Raw genomic sequence first — 7,739 nt, forward strand, 5'->3', positions numbered from 1 at the left:
TGAGTCGATTGTAATAATAGTAGAAGTCTAGGTGGCTTTGGAAGAGCGGACGGAAGTAGAAAAGGATCCACACGAAGGGGGAAGAGCTTGGGCAGTAGAGCAAAGCAGGTTTCAAAGGAATATATACCTAAGGGTCGTCGGCATGTGGCAAAGACGGCGTCGGGAGGCAGCGTCTTGGCCACAATACCGGAGGGAGGAAGAAGGGGTCGGAGGCCCTCCCGAGCCGGTGCTCTCTCGGAGAGAACGGCATGGCCGCCGATCGGGATGCGCGGGCAGCCGTTGGTCTCCTCCCTCGCCGCCGACGACAGCGTGAACGATGCACCTACACCCCTGCCCCGATCGAGGTTGTTCAGCCGGATTTGTGATCAGCCGTGAGCTGAGAGAGAGTGTGTGGCCACCTATGTCTTGCTTAGATCTGGAGAGCATGAGAGAGTGAACGAGAGGAACCCTAGTAAAGCAAGCGCTAAGGCTCCTGCTTTTATATATAGTGGAGTGATTTTGTTGTACCAGCTTAAAAAAATGCGCTCCCACGTGTACCCGCGAGTGGGTGTGAGAGAAGTAGTGCGTGCGGGCACAACTTCTCTTCATGAGCGTACAATATACTATGCCCAAAGAACGTTCGCCGCAAGAGTAATAGTATAAGTGTGTGACGTGTGAGCTAAAATAAAATGTGCGCGATGTCTTTTGTTTTTTAGAAGTTCTGAGGGTAGGGTGTGAAGAGCACATATGTGCGTGACGTCTACCTACAAATAGACGGTGGGTGCGACGTGCGAGTCTGCGAGAGGACTCGGGAGTGTCGTGACTCGTGAGGGTGCATGTGCGTGAGAGAGAGGGGGGCACGTATCAATGGAATGCATGTGTCCGTAAATCATTATCCGACAAACGTTCGCCACAAGCCTTTTCTTGACGAACGCCGTAAGAACCATTAGATCGGCATCCAACAGTGTCAGTTTTGCCATGCCATTTAACAGAACAGCCACTCCTCCTACACACAAATCTTCCACGTGAGTGTTAGCAACTGTCGTATGCTCCCTCCGTTCCGAAATGCAGTGCATATAGCTTTATTGAAAACTCAAACCTCGCAATCTTTTATCGAGTTTTCGTTTACGAAATTGCACATGTAGAATACCCTGTATATATCATTTCATTCATCTTCGAGAGGTAACTATAAAGATGGGTGAGGAGTCTACAAAGAAAGACCATTGTATCACCCGCATCAATTTCAACCATCCTTTAGTGTCGAGGAATATCATAGGAACTCTATATGATATGATTTTTATAGGATTTTTTCCTTTAGAGCGAATTGGTTCATAGGAATAGATTCATATACTCCACATTTTAAAATAAATAAACATGATATCATTTCTATAGCTTTAGAGCCACTTGATTCATATGAATGGATTCCTATACTCCCTTAATTTCAAAGGAAAATAAACATTAGCGTATATTCAATAGAAAAGTTCCTATGATATGAACCAAATTACATCTCTTTTCTAATCCCTCCTCAAAGGAATTGAGATACATGTCATCTCTAGATTCAATAGAAAAGTTCCTATGATGTAAAACCAAATGACATCTCTTTTCCAATCCCTACTCATAGGAATTGAGATGCTCCATGTCATCTCTTTCCCTACAACTTCCATGTATGCATCTTCTATTCCTAAATAGATAGTACAACCCACTGGTAGCTTTTTTCCAAAACATGCAACTATGGCACAAGAACTATACAGTGTGCCAATAACTTTGAAAGATGGTCGCTGGATGAAGCTAACCCGGCAGTGCAGAGATGGGCAAATCCGAGCACTACCGGCCATTGGATATCATCAACATTCCACCAGATCTGCCACATGTACAATTTAGAAAACTCCATGGTTGAACTTAAGCATAATGCACAAACCTCAAAACACAAGTACTTCTCCTTTGTTCTAGAATCTTCTGTATCATAATTGATTATTTTTTTCTAAATGAATTGTCATTATTTGTTTTTTACTTTATGATTTACAATGCTCAACCCCATGAATCTTAACATTTTTATAAAACTAATTGATTTTGAATGAGATGAACTATAAGAACTAAACGAACATCTACATCATGCATATATGACTCAAAGCTTTACATGCTATAGTGTGTATTTATTCATAATTTGGTTTCGAAATCTCATGCGTTCAATACATGTGTACCTTACTAGTTTTAAGTAGAGTAGAAAATTTCACGCGGCCCCGAGTATATCAAAATGCAAGGCCCATGAATCATTGCCTTTCGGTCGAACCTACGTCCACAATTTTTTGTACGTACTATATCACCACTAGTCCCCGAACCGAAAATGCTGCCTCGTTCTCGTAAAACCAAGCGGCCCACACATATTTAAGGTGTCAACTCGAACCCATTTACTACGACATGGCCCCGCATACCATAGTACTCCTACAAACCCTACAAACGCACTCATCATCAGTTTTCTTCAAGAGGATGAGGGAGAAGCCGATTTGTAGTGGAGGCGCTTTCCAAAAAAGGATATGTAGTGGAGACCCCTACCCTAGGGTGCCCTAGGTAGCTGCCGCACGCATCATTGTTTTCTCTTATCTTTATGCTCTTGCGCCCTAGAGTGAAATGATGGTTGCTTCGTCCGTCCATCTTAATGCGGGAAAGGTGGGGCTTTGTGATTTGACCACTCATCGCTCATTTTCTACTACTGCGGCGCTACGACCGGGGTGCCTCCAATTCCAACTGCTGCTCCGAACTGTAATTTGGTGCATCGCATGTGGAACAAGACGGTGGATGAGCCACATATCTGCCAACGGGGTCCTGTTAAGTGTGTCGCCATTTCGTGTGCGGACTGACCCTGCTTGAGTTGCTACGCCAACACGAAAGGAGCTGCCTACCACTTGGTTTTGCTCCTTGGTGAATCCCGACTATATTGATCTAAAAAGATATGTGCTGAACTACCCTCTTCGTCTCGATTATTTATTTGTTGGCGTCTCGGTTTATAGGGCCTGCACGTAGTTCTAGGTCATCCATTTGACTAACTAAATATGAGTTACTATGTCACAAAAAGTATATCATTGGATTCTTATTGGTTCATATGTGAAGAAACAAGAAACGAGGTAGAAGTTAATGCACCGCTCCTTAGTATTTTGGGATTATTTGGTTTTCATAAGATGACTTATTCACCTATATGGAGGGAGTAGTTGTACTTAAAAGTCGAGGGCGGGGCTTTTCCTGCGCGGTAGGCAGGGCATTTCCGCCTAGTCAGTTCGACAGAGACGCGAGAAGACGAGGGAGTAGCCTGCTGCAAACGTAGTGCTGAGTGATTTGACAGTGAGTTACTGCTGGACAGGTGGGACCCCGTGATTTGACTTGCCATTGTCATTTTAACTGCGGCGCTACGACCGGCGTGAGTATCCCGATTCCTGACCACGTCCATACAGGTGCCTCTCCCAATGCTCCACCATGTAGTAGATGCTGGCTCTTGCATGAGGCAGGTCATAGTGGGGAGTAACTTAGACTAGTGTCATATGCATGACACTAGTCTAAGTTACTACCTTCATAATGCAAAGTAACATGATAGTAGTATTATAGATGGCTTCATTTATTAGCTTGTAGACTCATCTTGTCTTGGGAAGCACTATGTTACAGTAACATATTATGTTACCACCTCACATTAAATACTTGCCACATAAGAAAAAAATTCTTGGAGTGCGCTATGTTACTAGCTAAGTTACTCCCACTACGACTAGCCTAAGAGCCCACTTCTCCACTTTTTCCTTGCCTCTCTTTCCTCCACATATGCAAAAATGCCATGTAAAGTGCACTATTGTACTTACTTGCTCCTACAGGTGCTTAAGCATGCCGCATAGGCATAAAGTCTGATGTGGCAAGTTAATCAAGAAGAGAGAGACTAGTTTGGTGACCCAAGGAAGAAACGATGCTAAGGGCGTGTACCTAGGTGAAAAGACAATTTTGAGTCTATAGCTAATTAAATGAAGCAAACTTAGCAACACCATTTCATTGGAAGAGGTCACTCCTTGGCAAATGCAATAAATACTAGTACTCCCTGTGTCCCATAATATAAGAATGTTTTTGATAGTACCAAAAACATTCTTATATTATGGGATGGAGGGAGTACGAAGAAAGAGAAAGAGAGGAGTAAAAAAATACACTTATAGCCAACCTTATAGCCAACCTTGTTGTAGTATGAGTGACTAAGTGATGATTATGTATGACATGCCAACATCAGATAGCCTAACGCACCGTGTTAAATCTCCAAGGGCGCGACCGCGCGAGCGACGCGATGGTTGTGGTAGGTGCGACCTTGATACGGGCTACTGGCAGCCCTTGGATCCGAGATCAAACGGTCGCATGCTAAGTTGCTGAAAATTTGCAGAATAACCCTCCAGGATAGGATATTCACCCATAGGTCTAGAATCACGGCATGCAACCGTTCGATCCCAGATCCAAGAGCTCTCGGAAGCCCGTATCATGGGAGAATGGAAAGCCACTACCCTGCCATTCGCACGCTGGCAGTTCGCTCCTACTCGTCCCAGCACGTCCTTTAATACTACGGCGGTTCGCTCCTAGTCGTCCCGTCCATTCACATTACGGCAGTTCCACTAATCCTAACCCTCCTCCCAAATCCATGTCGTCCCAAATCTCCCCGATCGGCTGTGAGTACAAGGTTAGAACCATCACCGGTGATGAGTTCTACGTCATCTAAACCCATTCTTCCGCAACGGTGAAAGGATGCCTTTCTCGCTTCAGACGCATGTTCGAAAACTCAGATGATGAGTTGGTCGCTGGGCTAGATGTTGAGTACACCACATCCTGGGACGAGAGAAGGATCTAAAGGACGAAGAGAGGAAGAAGCCCGTCGTGATCCAGGTTTGAGTACATAACGTTTGATTGGTCTACCACATATGCCATGCCGACGTTGAGTGCTAAGATTTTAAGAACTTCCTCAAGGACAAAACAGTGAAATTCGTTACAGTAGACTTTAAGAATGACAAAGAAGTCCTGGGTCGGATAGGCCTCGTTGTAGGCAACCCCTTCGACCTCCAGAAGAATCGGCTGGTGCCCTCTCATCAGCCTTCAATGCTGACCCTGGCAGGAGCCATGGTTCATCCTTCGTACTGTAAACTGGAGAAACCTCATTACACGTTTCATCGTCATGCATGGCAACGAAATGTACTAGATATAGACCACATCCACTATGCTGCAATGGATGGCTACCTTTGTTTCAATATCTATAAGGGTTGGATGAAGAGCAACAGCCAAGTTGGCGGTTCAACCAAAGAAGTATCGGCCAAGAGGAAGAGGGACAAGGACGAAGTCGAGGACGTGGACGAGGACTCTGAGTAAGGTGGTAGTGTCGTTGCTCATGGTGGTTGTAAACTTCTAATGCAGTGTCTACCGGATTAGTTGCATAGTTTAATTTCAGGTGTGCTTAGTTTAATTTGAGGGGTGTGTTGTGCTGAGCCCCCAGCAGAACTATGTTATGTTTCTTCTTGTTACTTTAACTCTTTAGTATGTACATACTACTAGTATTCCTTTAATAGAATTTAGCACCCCAATTAAGCACGTACTAGCTTTTTTAATAGTACTATATGCATAATTTGGCGACGAGCGCTCCTATATGTACCACCTTTTTTAAAAATTTCAATTTTTGCTCCATGGCGCAATCCATCGATAGTACTACTATACAAAAGTATACATTTTTTAAAAGGCTAGAGTACTATTCATCACATATATAGCCATTTAAATTCTCAACCTAGAACGACGTGCATGCCATGTAGTAAACCGATACGGAGGAAGTATAGTAAAAATGAGGTGATTTTACCAAGCAATCGGCGGGGGAGCATGGCCTTTCATGCGGTCCCACGTGTCATGATCTACCAAGGCGATGCGTGTGTCCCTCTTGAGGCAGAAGCAATACTAGTACGTGATTTGAGATGATGGCGAACCGAAGTGTGAAACAATGGTTGCTTCGTCCGTCTGGGAAGGTGCGACATTGTGATTTGACGTCTCATTGCTCATTACTACACTGGGCCGGTACGAGTGGGGTGCGTCCCCCTGCTGTTCTGCACTATTATTTGGTCCTTGACACGTCGACCCGGTTGCTATATGTCCCACATGTCGGCGCAGGAAGTACAGAATTCATGAAAGGGAGCGCCGACAGAGGAGCATACTACATAATTCATGAAACGGAGCGACTTAGTTTTGGAAAAATCTGTTTTTGCGGAGTACGTACCCACTAGGGTTTATAGGGCTCATCTAAAAAACATTCGTTTTTCCGTTTGATAAGTCTCAATTCTACTATACTAGTAGTAGTACCATTACATGTTGGATTTCGAGGTGCGTTAGATCACCCGACACAAGCAATGTCAAGAGGAAACTAACCAATGCATGTACAAGTTCATGGAAATTTAGTGGTCATTCATGCATTCGATCTAATTAATGCCTCGGTAAACATAACTTCTTGAGAAAAACGAGTGTACTATACTTGTGCAAACTACGAAATTAATTCGACCACTCACCGTCTACCTTGGCTGGAGAGATTTTGAAATTGAGCCATAAACTGGAAAGGAGGGAGTAGTAACTTTTGTCTCGATTACTATTTGTGGCCTTGTATAGATGCAAAATGTATTTTTTATAGTGGAATTGTATAAGTAAATGGAGGGAGTACTAACCAAAGTACGTAGTAGGGACGAGGACTAAACGGAGGGAGTAGTAAAATTTTCTCCTCGTGCTTCGAGCCACCGCGCGCGTGGGCGAGGGAGCAGGCGTAAAGGTGTACAGGAGTCCTCCGTTCCAAAATAGATGACCCAACTTTGTACTAAGGTTAGTACAAAGTTGGGTCATCTATTTTGGAACGGAGGGAGTAGTAAGCTTCACCTCATCCTGCGAGCCACCGCGCCCGTGGGCGGGGGAGACCGCGTACTAAGCAAGCTTCTCCTTGTTCTGCGAGTTGACGCGACACATCAAAAGTACTCCAGTGTATAGAGCCTTGCCTCTAAGGTAGGCCCCACATGATTTGCCTCTTTTTTAATTTAACATAACGCGTCAAGTCGCAATTTGTTTGTTCACCCGTGGTAGAAGATCCTCCCTCCACCAAGTGGACAACCAGTACAAGTCCCAAATTACCATGTGGGCTGCCTTTTTCATACAGAAATGAGCTCCACCGTGTACCCGCGCGGGTGTGGTTGGGAAAGAGACGAGAGTACGTGCGCCGTGCGTGCACATCCCCCACCTACGTGGGTGTGTGTGAGAGAGATACAAACCTAGACATAATGCGTCGTCCATCCCCATGCCTCCGCCCAGTCCGACCACCAGTCACCACCACGCCCCACTCCTCCTCACCTTATCTCTCATATTTCTCCCTCCATTTTTATATACAAGGGGCCACTATCAAAATTACAATTTGCAGATATACAAGGCCACTAACACTAATCAATGCAATATTAATGGTGTTTGCCTCATGGTACTAGCAAAGGAGGAGAATAATTGTCCCTTGCATGCATGCGGGAGTTTGTAAAAAAATACATCTTGATGTTCCGTGCAATGCACGGGCATCTTGCTAGTCCATGAAAACAACACATGGCAAAATTCCATGGTGAACGAGGGATTTGAATCTGTTGGGAGGGGCTGTTTGGATCTTGCCCGGGGTAGCCAAAATATTGGCGACCCTTTTGTCCACCAGTGCCTTTGCCACCGATGAATGAGGAATGGCTCGGGTGCTCATGCTGTCA

The sequence above is a fragment of the Triticum dicoccoides genome, chromosome 4B (assembly GCF_002162155.2).
Source record: "Triticum dicoccoides isolate Atlit2015 ecotype Zavitan chromosome 4B, WEW_v2.0, whole genome shotgun sequence".
NCBI lineage: Eukaryota > Viridiplantae > Streptophyta > Magnoliopsida > Poales > Poaceae > Triticum > Triticum dicoccoides.